The 18,128-nt window shown below is 43.5% G+C and overlaps 1 protein-coding gene and 1 long non-coding RNA gene across 2 annotated transcripts in view; one reads left to right on the forward strand and one right to left on the reverse strand.

The window, feature by feature from the left end:
• Window positions 1-18,128, reverse strand: part of ANK1 (ankyrin 1) — a 187,219-nt gene that overhangs the window by 137,651 nt on the left and 31,440 nt on the right.
• Window positions 5,702-16,564, forward strand: LOC110196377 (uncharacterized). The gene is made up of 3 exons (XR_002321174.2): window positions 5,702-6,189; window positions 6,532-6,713; window positions 16,412-16,564. It is a non-coding gene; the product is annotated as an uncharacterized LOC110196377 (long non-coding RNA).

Genomic DNA, 18,128 nt, shown 5'->3' on the forward strand with positions numbered 1-18,128 from the left:
GGGATGACAGGGTTAATTGAGCCTATGCTTTAGAAAAATCACCTTGGTAGCTAATTGGAAAACAGATTTCAGGAGACCAGTTCCAGGGCTGTTGCAATAGTTTAAGAAAGAGTTGGTGAGGACAGCCATGTGAGCAGAGAGAAGAGAGAAGTTATGAAAGAAAAACACGACAAAATTGGACAACAGATTGTATATGTGGGGTGAAGAGAGTGGCAGAATGAGGATGACGTGGAAATTGTAGGCCTGGGTGACGTGTGCCATTTTGTTTAGCTAAAGGGTTGTCATGTTTGAAGGTGGAGTAAATATGTTCTACTTGGTCCCCAAGAACAGAAATAAGAGAACTGAGCAGACAAATTTGAGAAAAAATGTTTGATGTTATAATCGTCCAGCAACGGAACAGACTATCCTGTAAAGTAGTGAATTCCCCATCTCTAGAAATATCCAAGTAGAGCCCAGACCAGCAATTCCAGCATAAGTTGGAAAGATGGACAACATGAATTCTAAGGTTTCTTCCAGCTCTGCCTTTGCCACTGAAACCTAGGTCACCTTGGACAAATCACTGATCTGCCCTGAGCCTTTGGTTTTGCCTCTAGAAAATGAGGGAACTGATTCCAGTTGCCACTTAGTTGCCCTCTATCAGCTCAGAGTATCTGAAATTAAATTTTATAGTCACAGAATGTCAGAGATGGAAGAGAATTTAGAAATCATTTAGTCTGACTCTCCTCATTTTGCAGATGAAGAGACTGGGTCCCAGAGAGGTAAAGTGATTTGCACATGGCCACAATTGTGGCAAATGGCCAAGAAATCCAAGGGTCTTTCCACAACCCAGCAGACATGTTCGTTTCCCACCCCCCAAACTCCCACCTTCCCACCCCCCGCCCCTGGTTCAGCTCCTTGTTCCAGACTCCTCCACTTTGGCCCCAATGGGGCACTGCTGACAATGCCTCCATACCTGTGGCTTCCTCCTCCATCTGGTGAGTTCACTGCTGGAATCTCCATTTGAGGGGAAAAAAATCCAGCTACACTTACTTTCCACCAGGCTCAGTCCTTGACCACCCAGACCTCCTCACTACTTTATCCCTCAAATTGCCAACAGACACATTTTACTAAAACACTGAATCCTTCATGTCGCCTTCCTTGCTGTGGATCCTTCAATGGTTTCCCATTGCCTATAGACCAAACCCAAACTATTTGGGTAGCAGCCATTCGAAGTTTTGTATCCACTGACCCTATCTTCCTCTTACATCCTACGGCTCCTCAGCATGAGTTTTCCATTTCTTCCAGATTGATCTATTTATTAATCCCCTCCCCCAAACCCCAACTCATTCCTGCCTTCATGCTTCTGTTTCATATAGACACCTTTCCCTTGCCTCTTTGTCCATTCAAATCTTATATGACTTTTAAGACCTTAAATCTTACATAACTATCAAAGTCCCATCTCCACAAAACCTTCCCCTTCTACTCCAAAGTACAGTGATATTTTCCTTCTCTAAGATCTTGGAACACAAGATAAGTCATACAAGCCAGCCCTTGAAGCTATACCTCCTTATTTCATATCAGTGACATCTTTCCATTTTTTAAAAAAGATCTACATAGCACCTAGCATATTACAACATTCATTTTAATCTGCTTTATATTTTGACAATTAGCCAATCCACAATCTCATTGGCATGGGTGCTCCCTTTACTCACAAAGATCACAACTCATTCATGCCTGCTCATATTAAGTGATTGCAGACCTCAATCTGCTCACACTTTCCCAACTTTTACAGGAAGCCTCTCACCCCCTCTTAATTCTAGTGCCTTCCCTCTATTAAGTATTTTCTATTTATCCTGTATATCGCCTGCTTTGTATATGTTTGTTTGCATGTTCCCTCTCCCATTAGATTGTAAGTTCTTTGAGGGCAGGGATTGACTGTCTTTTGCCTCTTTTGTATCCTGAATGCTTGGCAGAGTATAGAGCACATAGTAGGCATTTCATAAATGTTTCTTGATTAATTGATTTCCCATACTATTTTTGCCTATATCCTCCCATAAATCATAAGAGGATTTATCTTTTAGTAACATCTGTATGCATTACCTCCCTTGACAGAATGTAAGCTCGTTGAGGGCAAGGATTATTTCGTTTTTGTCATTGTATCCTCAGCACCTAGCATAGTGCCTGGGACATAATAGACACAATATTTGTTGGTTGATTGACAGATCTACCTCGAGGCCTTTCTCTGAGTCTTATAGTATATTCTCAAACATTCTGTCCATCCCTCACTCTTGCTTAACCAACCAAGCCACCTCTTCTTTTATTCCTATGGGTCTTGCAAACTAAATTTAACTGGCCTAAATATAGTGGGATTAGGGAAAAACTTAAGGTATAAGTTCCCATCTTTTCTATCAATTGGCCTAAGAGATGACTGTAATTAATCTCAGATTCCCCTCAAACATGCACAGAACCACAGAACCCAACTATTTCTATCCTCCATTGGCAATCCTCTGCATTCTAAACTAGAGGGAAGTAACTCGTCTGAGTTAACAGAGTCTAGGCTAACTACAGTCCTGAGAGGAAATAAGAGAAAAGGAAGGGAAAGGAAGTGAATTAAATTCCAAATGGAGCACAGGATGCAAGGGGAGTGAGCTGTGGGTAACTGAGACATCCAGACTATTATTAAACTTTGCACTTCCTGTGTGGGGAGATGCTAATATGGCAATAGATTAAACACCCGGGGAACCCGCCGTGGGCTAGGGAAGAGGCAGGAAGAACACTTTTAAATGTCAGCATGTCTTTTAACATAGGTAAGAAGAGAGAGTCAAAAGTGGGGTTTGTGATATGATACAGGGTAGGTGAAGTTTAGTTTTCAACACATGAACCCCAGAGAAATAGAATCCCAGCATTATCTCTCTCTCTCTCTCTCTCTCAATGTCTCTCATTGTCTGTGTCTATCTCTGTCTCTGTCTCTCCCCTGTCTCTTTGTCATTGTCTTCTCTGACTCTGTTTTTCTCTTCTCTTCGCCTCTATGACTCTTTAACTCTATCTCTGCCTTTTTCTCTTCTGTCTCTCTGTCTCTCTGTGTCTCTGTCTCCCCATCTCTCTCTCTCTCTCTCTCTCTCTCTCTCTCTCTCTCTCTCTCTCACTGTCTCTGCCTGTCTCTGTCTCTGTCTCTCCTCCTGTCTCTCTTTGTCACTGTCTTTCTCTGTCTCTGACTCTGTTTCTCTCTTCTCTTTGTCTCTGTGACTCTCCTCTTTAACTCTATCTCTGCTTTCATCTCTTCTGTCTCTCTGTGTGTCTCTCTCTATTTCTGTCTCTGTGTGTCTCTCTTTCCTCAAATGCTCCAGTTACTTAAGGCTTCACATGAGATCTCTCTTGCATACAATATTTACACAGCACAACACTGATTAAAAAAAAAGAGAGAGAGAGAAATGTGAACTTGGAACAAAGGATCAGAAAACCACCCTTCAGGCTCAGACAGCAAGCTCCCCAGCAGAACCTCTCTCCTAAGGGTCTCTGTTTCAGTTGAAACTCTGCTGGTTTTGGAAAACCACTGCCAGCTCTCCTAACAAGAAACCCTAGATGCATCCCTATGCCCCTGCAGATACAATCCCCATTCAGGATTTTAGATTTTCTAATCTGGGGCATTTTGTGTATCCTGTGCCACCTACACCCCTCTAGAATGATAAGCATCATTCACACGGCTAGTTCTGGAGGACTGATTCTAGCCTCTATAGAGAAGTCCATAAACAATAGCCCAGCACCTGTATGCCCTCAGTTCCTGAGCAAAAGAGGATCTTCTACTCCTGTGAGCTGTTTAATAATGATGATAATAATACCATTTTTCAAATTTTTTCTGGGAAGTCTTACTGCCAAATAAAGCTTTACACATTAACACAGGAGATTATAATCATACCCCTCCCATTAAAATGAAATCAGAAAATCGAAAGGATCAGTGAGTAATTAAAACTGGCTAGAGAACCAGGATCCCTGGGTTCTTTTTAATCTTCAGCATAGTTGTGGTGCCTGGAAAAATCATCTCATAGTGAATAGAGTGCTGGACTTGGCATCAGGAAGACCTAGGTTCAATTCTTCTGGAGAGACTTACTAGCTATGTAAGCCTGGACAAGTCACTTAAACTCTCCGAGCCTTAGCTCCTCATCTGTAGAATGAGAGGGTTGTACTCAATACCCTCAAAGGGCCCTTCCAGCTGCAAATCTATAAGCCTTCAGTCCTTGTTCCTTCTGCATTCATCACCTATTGAAGGAGCCCATTGCTGTAAGACCTTGAGCCTTTCTGCCTGTCATTTTAATGTCCCAGTATACAAAGTAAGACATTTACTTACCTAACTACAGTTGGGTTCTTTTTTTTAAATACATATAAAACTTATGATTTTGTTGGTTTCCATCCAATAAGGAAACTCCCTATACCATTTCAGATTGGCAGCCCACACCACACTTACAGTCTTAGAGACTTACTTAGGAGCATTGCAAGGTTAGGTGACCCACCCCAGGACACACTGCCAGTTTGCATTCAAGGTAAAACCTGAATACAGGGCTTACTGATTATAAGGCTGGCTCGTGATATATCTTCTGTCTCTCACTAGGAAGAATATTTATAAAATACCATGGGGAGGGAGAAGAATGTAAGTTGTTTTAGGCTCGAATAATAACCCTGCAGGACAATGTAGTATTCTGGGGATGGTGAGCCAGAGCCCCTGTGAAGTTTTTTCCTCATTGAAACCCATTCAGTGAGACCGTTCTCATCTTGTGGGGGAGGAAATCAGTTGGCATCCATGGGGCCAGTTTCTGGTGAAGGGAGTATGCTGTCAATGAACTTGGCAAACAAACCACGAGCCTTTACTTCTCCACAAGAGCTGCTTTGGACCAAGCAAATTGGGGAGGAGGGGAGAGTTGTTCTGCTTTGGTGAAGGGAGGAAAAAAAGCAATGTAATGCCTACCTTAATTTTACCTGCCAGGTTTGTGAGACTGAGGTGAAGGATGGCAGCCAATGACAGAAGAGATATCTGGACGGGGCAACAGGGATTTCGGTTTGTTTGCTACGCGAGGAACCTGATGGGGCAGAACTGTTCACTCCAAATTGCTTTCTCAGAAGGACACATCTTGCCCCTTCCCCTTAGGGGGAGGAGGGAAGCGCAGCGTGGAAGCTACAGGTTTTTTTTAAGCCGGATATTTGAGCATTCACAGCAAAGCTAAATTAGGGGACCATTTTCAGCTGCAGCCTCCTAAGTCCGGAGGAATTTTCCTCTGGATTCTGCTAGAAGCCTCCCTGTGTGTCTCAGTATGAGGCAGCAAAAGGACACAGCAGCAGTTCGGCTATGCCGGAAAGGAATTTCAATCTCTGCACCAAAAGCCCTTCTATGGAAAGCCCCTTGGAAGTTCATTAAGCCCCTTCTCCTCACACGCCCCTCCCCCACCCCCTCCACTCTCCTCCCCTACCCCTTCCAGCAGTCCGCTTCCCGGTCCATTTAGTTACAGCAGCCCTTACAAAGATTAAAATGATAGCAACACATGGGCTCCAATAGCAAAGCGGCTCTCATGCAGCTGGCCGGCTTCCCAGAGCCCAGGGAAGAGGCGAGGCAGACCCAAGTCCCTTCGTAATTAAAAACAGAAAAGCAACAAGCAGCTTTCTTTCATTAGAGCCCAATGACAAGCAGGTTGTATACTCACAGCAGGGTCTGGATCGGACCTGCCCTGTCTCGCTGCCATAGTCCAGCACTTGAGCTGAAATCCGAGCCTGCCTCCCCCCACCCCCCCCAACCTTAGTTATCTATTCCCCCAGCTTTGCCAGCGCCTGTAAGTTACATCTCGAGAGCCAGTAAGTTACATGGCATTCTAGCTAAAAATACAGGCTTCTTCCTCCCGGCTCTAGTGCACCACAGAGACCCTGAGCTGGCCAGCTACTAATGGAATTTCTTCATTTTCTCTCCATTATTATGTCAGACGGGATAGTTAATACGGAGCCGTCTCCGGAGGGAAGCAGATTGCTGCCAAGAGAAGGGGGTGGGTCAGAGCTGCAGGTGCTGTCCTGAAAATGGGAGAGAGGAAAAGTCCGGCAGATGCATAGAGAAATCATATACGTCCAATGGAGAAGACGAGTCCTGAGCTGCATGGCTTTCCTAGCCTGCCTCCTCCTCCCCACCCTAAATGACAGAGTGAAGGGGCCCTGGAGTCGGCAAAGATGCCTGGGGTGAGCTCAGCAAACTCTATTTATGCCCCATAACCAATTTGCATGTTTCAAGTGCTTACAGCCTGTCCTAAGATACCGGCTAATCAGCCTATTCCAGCCTGCTCGAGAGCAAAGCCACGGAATGAAGCTTACCGCCAGGAAAAATGTGTTATTGCAGTCCATCTTGTTAGTCCGGCAGTCAGTATGTCCCCCTTTCCCCACCCCTGCACATCTCTCCCTCTCTACCCTCTTCCTATTTTTCCCCTTCTCTCTTCCTTGAGTTTCTACAGCAATGTGCTGACAGGATTGTCAGTGAATGCAATCACTTGGTGCAGTAATAACTATTATTTTTTTCTTTGCCAGTCATTCCTTCCTCAAGAGGTCACTGGAACTTCCTCAAGAGGTCGCAGAGGTCGAAACACACCTAATTCATTCATTGAGCCAAGGGTACTCAGCAAAGTGCTTTGGATGACACCAGGGGTTGATAAGAGCAGGGCTCAGGGACTAAAGGATGAGACATCATCAGCATAAGCCATGGCAGGAAGGTAGGCCACAGCCAACACGTAGTAGATTTATTGATATTGAGATCTTATTTCACTGATGACCTGAATCCCCTACATGTCTCTGCATGATTGTTGTAGTCATAAGTAGTAATCTTATTCTTTCTTTTCACTGCCCCAACCTGCAAGTGTGATGCAGCTGGCTGAAGTTCCCCCCCCCCCCCATGGATCCATTGATTCATGAGTGCATAGATCATCAGAGCTGGAACGGGCCTTAGAGGCTTTCTAATTTAATGCCTTCATTTTACAGGTGAAGAAACAGAGGACCATAGAGTCCATGGCATTTGCCTAAGCTCACACAGCCAGTGAGAGTCAGAGCTTGGTCTCAAACTCAAGTCTCCTGACTCTCGGTCTCTACCTATTAGTGGTAAAGATGTTTCCAGGGCTTAGGACATGCCTTGAAGATGGCCACGGTGAAGTCTTCAAAGCGATCAGGGAAAAGATGTCAAACAAAGGGGATACAGATCAAGGTTGGAGAGGGGTTGGCAGTAATAAAACTTCTAGCTCATATTTATAGGGCATTTTACGGTTTTGTGAAGCATTTTCCACACGGTGAGGTAGGCGGGGCAGGTATCATTTCCATTTTGCAGATGAGGAGACTAAGGCTCACAGAGGTGAACACTTGATTTGGGAAGTGGATGGGACCTTAGGGATTATCTAGTCCTGGGGCTTTTGCCCTTTTGTGTGCTATGGATCCCTTTGACAACCTGGAAGAAGCCTCTGGACCCCTTCTCAGAATAGTGTTTTCAAAGGAACAAAATGAAACACATAGGGTTACAAAGGAAACCAATGATATTAAAATACAGTTATTAAAATGTGTTTTTTTTTTAACTAAGGTTCACAGATTGTAATGAATAATGGGAATTCATTCCCGTTGGGGCTGCCCCAATGTACTTTGTGAAAGTTCTGATCTAGCTTGGTTAAGAACCCCTGATCTAGTGAAGTCCATTTTATAGGTAAGAAAACTCAAGGTCAAAGGGCAAGGATGTCTCTTGATGCCAGGTTCAATGTTCTTTCCACTCCAGCATGATGCCTTTCAAGGATAATGAGATATGCTGGAGCACAGAACTTCAAATGAAGTCAGGTCGCCTCTCAGGTGAAGACTGAGGTTTGATAAATCTCGGGCATATGGAATTCCTTTTCCCTACCTCTCCTAAACCCATGCTCTGTCCCTGAAGGAAGCTCCTTTGGGTGGGACTCCACAAATTCTCATGATATACAACTTCTAAGGCAGGTCATTACTATTTCCCTTCTCCCCAGGAAAAAAAAAAAAAGGAAGTAATGGCAATTTCCTTAAAGAACTTATCACCAGTGTCTGATTGTCTACTGAAAAACCCCAGGTACTTACTAGCTGTGTGACCCTGGGCAAGTCACTTAATCCCAATTGCCTAAAAAATAAAATAAAATATTAAAGAAAAACCCAGGTAGGCCCATCCTGATGCTATTGGAATTGTTCCCTTTTTTGGAAAGGGAATATTTCTCTATCCAGGTAACTTGTTTCTTGGGGGCCATCTCCAGTCATCCTGATCTATATCAGGACCCCTGACGCAGATGACTCCAGAGGAGGAAGTGAGGCTGGTGACCTTGCACAGTCCTCCCTCACTTAAATCCAGTTCACTTGCAAGTTGCGGCATTGTCTTCCTGATGTCATGGTTCTCTTCGAGAACAAAGGACAAACAACAATTTGTTCCATACTAATAAAACCTCTCATTTCTTTTAGAGTTATACAAAATAAATTTGCATTGTCTACTTTTCGTGGTAGTCAGTACCAGATTTAACACCCCCATTTTCACAGATAAAGAAACTGAGGCCTGAGGAAGTTAAATGCCTTGCCCAAAGTATCCCACAGGTATGATCACACAGGTATCAAGTGGCAGAGCTAGCTGTGAATCCAGGATCTGTGACTCTAAGCTAAGAACTCTGCACTGTACCAGTCTAGCTATGCATCCTTGAAAGGCATCACGCTACAGTGGAAAGAACTGAAATTAGAACTCAACCACAGATTTCTTGACTGCAGGTCTAGCGTTTGTTTTCTGGGGTTTTTTTCCCTCTTCTGCAGTCCTGCTTCCATTGATAAATTACAATGACTGAAGCAAACCAAATCCTAGCCCAACCGTATATCTCAAGGAATTGAAACTGGGCTCAAAATCTCCACATCCCACAGTAACAAGGAATTCCAAAGATGATTTCTCCATCAGAGAGTTACTATTCTAGACTCTAACTGGGTTTGCTTTGATGTTTAATGAGAGCAAAATAGCGCAGTTATGATATGGATAGTGCACAGGCACAGGAAAAAAAAAAAAACGAGCAAGTCACAGTGGATTTGCAGCTGAATCTGCATCTACAATGTAATGGCAGCTAGATGGGTGCAGCGGGTAGAACACTGGGCCTGGAATCATAAAATTGTTGTTTAGTCATTTTTTTCAGTCATGTCTGACCCTTCATGACCCCTTTTGAGTTTTTTGTTTTTTGGTTTTTTGGCAAAGACACTGGAGTGGTTTGCCATTTCCTTCTCCAGCTCATTTTATGGGTAAGAAAACTGAGGCAAGCAGGATCAAGTGACTCATCCAGGGTCACACAGCTAGTGAGTGTCTGAGGCCAGATTTGAACTCAGATCTTCTTGACTTCAGGCTTGGTGATCTATCTACTTTACTGTTCTACTCAGGAAGACCTGAGTTCAAATCCTACCTCAGACACTTACCCAGCTATGTAACCCTGGGAAAGTCACTTGACCTCTGTCTGGTTCCGTTTTCTCAACTATAAAATGGGGATAATAACACCTACCTCCCAGGGTTGCTGTGAGGATCCAATGAGATAATATTTGTAAAGCACTTAGCACGGTTCCTGGTATATAGTAGGTGCTTCATAAATGCTTCTTCTTATATCCTTCTACCTTGCCCACTCCCCACAATGGTGGGGTACTGTGGAAAGAGAACTGAAATCAGGGGCTCTGGTGCCTGGCTTTGATGCTTCCTAGCTGCGCCTGGTGCCTGGTACGATGGCAAGCACTTAATAAATGCTTGCTAATTGATTTGGTGTGTGACCCTGGGCAAGACATTTCTCCTCTATTCTATTCAGTTTTCTCACCTATAAAACAGAGACACCTCGCAGAGTTGTTGCAAAGAAAGCCTGTCACTGTCCATTCCAAAGATGCATGAGCTATCAGCGTTGGCCACTTGGGTTCTACTTTTCTAGCAGCTCTTCCACGTTCTGCCCACATTCCGCTTATTCATGCCTAGGCCTTATCTTCCCTACTCAGTCCCAAGGGCCGGGACAACATCTAAGACTTTGAGGCTCCGCCCTGGCTCCTAACTTGACAATGCTGGGCGCACAGGAGGTGATCCGTTGATTGACACATTAAGAACAAAGTCCCAGAATCTCAAAGTCTGAAGGGACCTCCTAAGCGACCTAGCTAGATCCAGACTTGAATGAGAGCCTCTTCCTCAGCATCTCCACCCAGCTTCAACTTGAAGGCCCGCAACTAAGGGGGAGCCAAGGGTGTGTTGGAGCCAGCTCTAGCTGGCTTTCGAGAGCTGATTGTTAAATATATAGCCTTCACACCTTAGAAATTGGCAAATGGTATAAATTTAAGCTTGAGTTATTGTTTTGTTGATTGTCTAGACTTGCTAAGGTGAAGGAGAAAAAGCTTATAATGGAGATTAAAGTGTGTCAAGTGTACTTCCCTCCCCTCTCTGAAAGCCAGTTGTTAAATATTTATCAGCTCATCAATGGGGAAACCACTGCTTTATGAAGTGCTTGGGACTTGTTAGGAATTTTTTTTTCCTACATCAAGCTTAAATTTACCTCTCTGGAACTTCTGGTTCTTCTCTCTTTCCTCATTTCTCTCTTTCCTCATTTCTCTGCCTGTTAACTTCCCTGGCTCCCATCAAAACTCAACTCAAATCCTGTCTTCTACAGAATGCCTTTCCACGTCCCTCCCTCTGAGGCTATGTTCCATTTAGTCTGTATATATGTTATATGTTCCCTGGTGTTTAACTATTGTCTCCTTCATTCGAATGTAAGTCCTTTGAAAGCAGCAGCTGTTTTTGCCTTTATTTGTAGCCTCAGCACTTAAAACAGTGCCTGGTATCTAGTAAGTGCCAAATAAATGCTTGTTGACTGGTTGGCTAACCTTCCAGTACTCTAAGACAATGATCCCATCTTCCCTGAATCGTCTTTTCTCCAGGATAAATTACCCCAGTTCTTTTAACTATTTGCCCCTTGTTTAGGGGATCATGGGATCTCCTCTCCTTGCTTCACATCTCTTCTCCTCCTGGGGCTATGCCTGAGTGCAGAGGAGATGATGAGGTCTTGCTCCTGAGTGCTTATCACGCCCTGACACGCTCACATATCTGTAACCTGCCTGTGTCAGGCCCCTCCTCCGATAGAGGATGGTTTCTCTTTGTTCTCCATAACCAGCAAGGACAGGCCATGAAGATAATGGGGTTAAATTGCAATGGAAATGCTCTGGATGAGATAGAAGGAAGAATAATTGAGTTGCTAGGACCCCTGGAATCTTTAATGGAAAATTTTAGAAATGAGAGCGAGACAGAGACAGACAGAGAGACACAGAGAAAGAGCTAGAGACAGAGACAGAGACAGAGACAGAAAGATAGATAGAGAAAGAGAGAGACCTAGAAAGAGACAAAGGGAGAGAGACACAGAGAGATGCAGAGAGACAGAGGTAGAGAGAGACAGAGAGAAAAAGAGGGAGAGAGACACAGAAACAGAGGCAGACAGACAGACAGAGACAGAGAGACAGGGAGAGACAGAGAAAGGGAGAAAAAGAGACACACACAGAGACAAAAGACAGACAGAGATTGTTACAGAATGTTAAGGGGTCCCCTGAACTTGTCTTTTTGAGTTGCCATGTTTTCCAGAAAGAGAGAGGAAGAGAGAGACAGAGACAGGCAGAGACAGAGATAGACAAAAAGAGATAGAAAGAGGGGGTGCAGGGGGAATGGAGTGAGGGGAGAAAGAGAGAGAGAGAAACTAGTGGAGGCCCCTTTTAGGCCTCTGATTTCAGAAGGAGGAAACATTAGTAATGTTTTTCCTTCTGATTCACCCCGACCACACTGTCAGACCACAAAAGTATTCCCTTGTTTTTGTGGCCTGGTTAAAAGAGCAAGGAATTTGGAACTAGATGACCTGAGTCCAAGTGTCCACTCTAGCACTTACTAGCTGTGTAGCTGTGGGGGAAATTACTGAATTTCTGTGAGATTTCATTTCCTCTTCTGTAGAGTGGGGTTAATAATGCTTATACTACCTAAATCACAAGGCTGTGGGAGGAAAGTGCTCTGTAAACCATAAGGTGCTACATAAATATGAACTATTATTATTCTATCATCTATTTTTAAGTGCTCTTTTATAACTCCCCCAAAGCTACTCTAATCATCTTCATGCACATGGAAGCAGATCCTCCCTAGAAAGCTTCTGACAGACTGGGGCTGATGGAGGCAAAGGCCATCAGACTGTCATTGGAGATTAGACCATTTGCACATGCTGTGTGTAACCAGGAAGTTTTTCAGACGATATTTGCTAAATATTTAGAACCATATTCAGAACCTCTTAGCTGGCAGACACCTTGAAATGTGATCCCAACCCGGGATTCCATCAGCGTAGGCAATTTCCAATGAGGAAACTCCCTCTTATAAAATCTCTCTCTATATAATATATGCCTAGTTGTTCAGTCATTTTTCAGTGGTGGTTGACTCTTTGTGACCCCATCTGGGGTTTTCTTGGCAAAGATACTACAGTGGTTGACCTTTTCTCTCCAGCTCATTTTACAGATGACAAAACTGAGGCAAACAAGGTTAAGTGAATTGGCCATGGCTACAAAGCTGGTAAGTCTTTGCGGTCAGTTTTAAACTCAGGAAGAATCATCCTAACTCCAGGCCCAGTGCTGTATCCACTGCACTATCTAGCTGTCCCCCAATCTATGTTTATATCTATAACTCTCTTCCTGTCTATCTATCTATCTGTCTGTCTGTCTGTCTATCTATATTTCTGGAGAAGGAAATGGCAAACCACTCCAGTATCTTTGCCAAGAAACCCTAAATGGTGTCTTGCACAATTGAACATGGCTGAAAAACTACTGAATAACAGTGACTATCTATCTATCTGTCTGTCTGTCTGTCTTCATTCAGATCTTCCACTGTCCTCCAATTGTCAACTACCTGGGATCACTGAGAGGTTACGTGACTTCCCCAGCATTGCAAAGTTTATAGGACCATCAATTGAAGGGATTTCAGATGTCCTGTCATTTTACAGATGAGGAAACTGAGGTCCAGGAGAGTTAGATGACTTGCCTATGATTACATGGGTAGTAAGCAGGGGTGGAAAGGATTTGGTTGAGATTGAGTTTGGAAGGAGTGGTTTAGATTTGAACCTATGTCTTCCTTATTCTGAAGTTAGTTCTCTATCAATCTCACCATCCTGACTTCCCTAACTTGAATACTTGAATTATAGATCATTGAATGTCGGAATTAAAATTTAGACTATCAGAACTAGAATACATCTTAGAGTATAGACTGTGAGAACCAGTGGATCTTAGAATGTAGATTATAGAATGTAAGAGCTGGTGTAGGCATAGCATATGGAAAGCCAGAGCTGAAAGGGAACTGACCATCAGAGATAATATTCAATTTCAACAAACATTTATAGAATTCTTATTACTATGTGCAGAGCCCTGTGCATGGGACCATACAAGTGCTGGGGGAGATCATGTTTAGATATTCCTGGGGTCCTCATGAAGCTCACAATCCAAAGGTGGGATCTCTCTCTACCTCTGTCTCTCTCTCTTACTCTCTCTTTCTCTTCTCTCTCTCTCTGTCTCTTCTTCTCTCTTTCTCTCTTATTCTGTCTCTCTATTTCTCTTTGTCTCTGTCTCTCTCTCACTCACTCACACACACACACACATACACACACTGCCACACAAGCACTCTAAACCATAATACAGTCTGATAAAAAGATAGGCCCATAAATGCCATGGGACCTAGGATCTAGTCCAATCCCCTCATTTTACAGGTAAGGAAACTGGGGGATTCTAGCAAAAGTCTGTGCAGGTTTTTTTTTTTTTTGTTCAAGTAAGGACAACAAAGCACTGGGGGCCTATGCCATGTGGTTTGTCCTTCCAGATAAATTAGGTTTTGTCAGATTTTTTTCCCTATGGGAGGAAAAAGATACACTTTGTGATACTTCAAACCCTGGGCTCATTTCTATTTTTGTGATGTATTTCTGCACACACACACAAAAATAAGATCAAGAACCAAGAAAAATACAAAGGAAGTGGCCTGAGATGAGGCTCAGGGTGTTTGGGTGGACCTTCTTCATTTTTTTTCCTGAAATGTCAAGAGCTGTCTGTCCCTATCTCTCTCGGTCCCTGACCACCTGCTAGCCCTGAGTAAATGACAAACGTTGCTCTTGACCTGGTTAATGGATCCTCCATAGCAAACGCTATAGTTCCTGGGCCTCCCCACCCAAGGAACAATGGGTAAGGACCACAGAATTATAGCATGTTGAGGCTGGAAGGGGCCTTAGAGATCATCTAGTTCAATCTTCTTATTTTACAGATGAGGAAACTGAGGCCCAGATATGAAATAATAATAGCTAGCATTCATACCATGCTTTAAGGTTCGCAAAATACTTAAAAAAATATACTCTCATGTTATCCTCACAACAACCCTGGGAGGTAGGCACTACTATGATCCCCATTTTACAAATGAGGAAATTTAGGCAGGCACAGGTAAAGTGACTTGCCCAGGGTCACATGGCTAGCAAGAGTCTGAGGCTGAATTTGAACTTAAGTCTTCCTGACTCCAGGTCCAGGGCTCTATCCACTATATCACCTAGCTGCCTCAGTGGGAAGTGACTTGCTAAACCTTGAACCTGGGTTTCCTCTTATCTGCTCTTCTTTCCATTATATCACATTGCCTGTCATCCTATAACACTTGTTTAGTACATCCTTATGTAGCACCTGGCAAGTGCTTCATTCTACTGTTAACTATTCTTTCATGTATATGTCTTGTCTCACTATCTAGCCTTCAAGAGCCAACTTGAGTCTCACCTCTTCCAGGAAGCCTTCCCTGATTAACCCAGCCCTCAGTGATATCTCCCTCTTCTGAGCTCCTATAGTATTTTACTGTCCTGGGGTCAGAGATAGCCCTTAAAATATAGAATCTCAGATCTAGAAGTGACCCCGGAGGCCTCAGCAGGAATATCCTCCATAACAGTGCTTCTCAAATTTTTTTGGTCCCTAGACCCATTTCTACTCTCAAAATTTAATGAGCATCCTAAAGAGCTTTGGCTTATGTCTATTGATATTTGCCACATTAGAAATTAAAACATCTTAGTATTATTATGAATATAGTTTTGACATCAACAACCCCCCAAAAGGGGGTCAGGGATTCACAGGGGCTCCTGGACCCCACTTGGTTCCATGACATCCCTTGCCAAGTGGCTGTCCAAGCTCTACCTGACAACCTCTGATGAGATGAGGGTCTCTCAAAGCAGCCTATTTCATGTGTATTGAGCGCTAAATGCTGGAAGGTTTGTCCATCACAATATAGCAGAAAGAACACTGGAAGGCCTGGGGTGGAATCCTACCTGTGCAGCACGCCTCTATGGGGCAAACTCAAGCAACTGGTCTGGTGGTCAATGGGCTGCTATCTGAAACTTTGAGGATGCTACCCTCCTTCTAGTACCCAAGGTTCACGACCTCAGTGCCATCCACAGCCCATCTCTTGCTGTCTCTGTCTCTCTATTTCTCTGTCTCTCTCTATCTCTCTGTCTCTGTCTCTATCTTTCTGTCTCTGTCTCTCTTTTTCTGTCTTCTCTCTTTGTTCCTCTCTCCTTTCTCTGTTTCTCTCTCTGTGTCTCTCTCTCTTTGTCTCTTTCTGTCTTGGTCTCTCTCTGTCTCTCTCCCTCCCTCTCTTTCTCTCTATATATATATCCAATAAGTTGCCAAATCTTGTGAATGCTTTTCCCACAATATGTGTTGTATACATCCTCTCTCTCTATCCATATAGCTTCCACTTTAGCATAGGCCCTCATGGCTTTTCATTGGGACTTCTAATTGGCCTCCAAACTACCAGTCTTTCCCACTCCAATCCACTCTCCATAGAGCCACCAAAATAATTTCCTAAAGTGTCAAAGTGACACCCCACCCCAATAAACTTCAATGACTTCCTACTACCTCTAGGATATAATATAAAGGCCTTTGTTTGGCTGCGTCACCTTGGGTAAGTCACTTCCCTTGTTTCAGTTTCCTCATCTGAAAAAAATGGGGATAATAATATTTATGATTACCCCAGTATCATTGTAAGCATAATATAAGATAATATTTGTAAAGAGTTTTGTAAACCTTAAAGCACTATGTAAATGTATTATTGTTGTTGTTGTTCTTATTATTTCTATTACTTCACTTTTAAGGGCCTGGTATCCTTCATCTAGAATAATACTAATAACTGACTTTTATATAGCACTTACATGATCTCATTTGCCCTTCAGGACAGCCCTATAAGGTAGGTACTGTGGGTTTTATTCTTTCCAGCTTTTACAGATGAGAACGCTGAGGATTAGTAAGGTTAGCAGCTTTCTCTCAGTTCCACAGAAACAGGATTCAGACCAAGTCTTCCTGCCTCCAGGCCTAGCACTTAATCCATCTCCTTCCTCACCATGCCTAGGAAGCCGGACTAAAGGACAGGATCGAAGATTCAGAGCTGGCGGGGACCTCTGAGGACATCTAGTCTAACCCTCCTATTTTACAGAGGAGGAAACCGAATCTTGGTAAGGTTAAGTGACTTGCCCGAGGTAATTAATTACAAGACTGCTTTGAATCAAGGACCTCTTCATCTAGCCTTCTTGTCACTGTTTCCATGCTGCCTCATCTCTAAGGTTCCTTCCAGCTAGAAATGCTTTGAACTAAGACCACCCCTCTCTGCCCAAATTTCTGATGTAGCAACGAAATCACGTGGGACAATAGTACACCATTCTCAATTTCAGCTTTCTCAGCAGTGAGCCAGGTTAGAGACAGACTTCTGGAAAACAATTCTCCAGCCAATTTTGGAGAAAACGCTAAGCTGTGTGTATGGCTAAAGTCCATAGTTTTGAGATCTCTGCTTCTGCCTGCTCCCCAGCAGTTTCCTTCCCAAGAGTGTTATAACCTTAGCCCACTGACAGGTGCAGCCCTTGCATGTCTGCTCTTGACCGTCTCCTATCTCTCGTGCCCCTCACCCACAGGCAGGGGAGTCACCCTGGCTGTCAGAAACCCTGTAGCCTGTCGATAAAGGAAAGTTACTAGTAGCTCCACCCATTACCGAGAGAGGCAGGGGAATTTATCGGTTACCTGGGGCCTGGTAGACCGCTCTGGGGATTTTGTAAACCATGAATAAAGATGGGGATGGGAAAGAAATAGATTTTCTTCACTTATGCATCTCTGCCCTCCCCATCCCCACCCTCAACTCCTTTGCATACTCCCAGCCTCGTTATTCAATTCAATTTACTGAGTATTAACTTAACAAAACATAGGATCAAACACAGCTCTGGTCCCCCAAGACCTTTCAATCCTTTTGTAACACTTTTGAAAGTGAGAAATGAAAAATAAAAGAGAAAAGTGGATTTTTCATAGCCCTCCTGTCCATAGAGGAGAGTCAGAACGCCCAGTGGGTAATTAGTAGCAGCAAGGGATCCCAAGCCCTGGAGTTTATTTAAGGAGGTGATCTGAGTCAAATATCAGCTCCCCCCACAGCCTGGCACTCATTTCCACCATGTTCCTTTTAAGAGGGTTGGCAGCCCCAAGTTCTATTTTTAATACCAATGGGAAAAGTGCTTCATGGGTCCTAGGAGAGGGCCAGCGTTGAACCAGAGATCTCTGGGTAAGAAACCACAAAAGAGACTCTAGGATTTTTGCCTCAATGTCATCTAGCCACAGGGGTTTCCCTTGTTAGTCCCAGGTAAAGACATATATTATTCTTCCAAGGGAAACTCTAATCAAATATTGACCTATCGGTTTGGATTCTTTTCTTTTGGCACTGACTCAGTGGAATTTCTGTAGCTCCTAATGAGTCCTGAGACTGGAAAAGAATTTCTGCTGCTAGGATAGATTTGAAGTTCTTTTCATTAATTCCACACCCCTCCCACCCCTTCCTTCAAATGTGAAAAACAGGATCCTTGGCCCTTTAGTAAGTAATTCTCTCCTCTATAAGACTGTAAGTTCCTAGTGGGCAAGGACTAGATCTCATTCAATTCAATTCAATTCAATAAACTTTTTTGTGGGGTGGGGAGTGAGGATGTTATATTTTGTGAAAAATGTATCTTGGACATTCTTTTTCTCTTCTTTTTTGACATTCAGAGAAGAAAAATTCATTGATATTTATTATAAATGTATGGGATACTTTTATG

Source organism: Phascolarctos cinereus, unplaced genomic scaffold (genome assembly GCF_003287225.1).
Source record: "Phascolarctos cinereus isolate Bilbo 61053 unplaced genomic scaffold, phaCin_HiC Scaffold_2;HRSCAF=192, whole genome shotgun sequence".
Lineage (NCBI taxonomy): Eukaryota > Metazoa > Chordata > Mammalia > Diprotodontia > Phascolarctidae > Phascolarctos > Phascolarctos cinereus.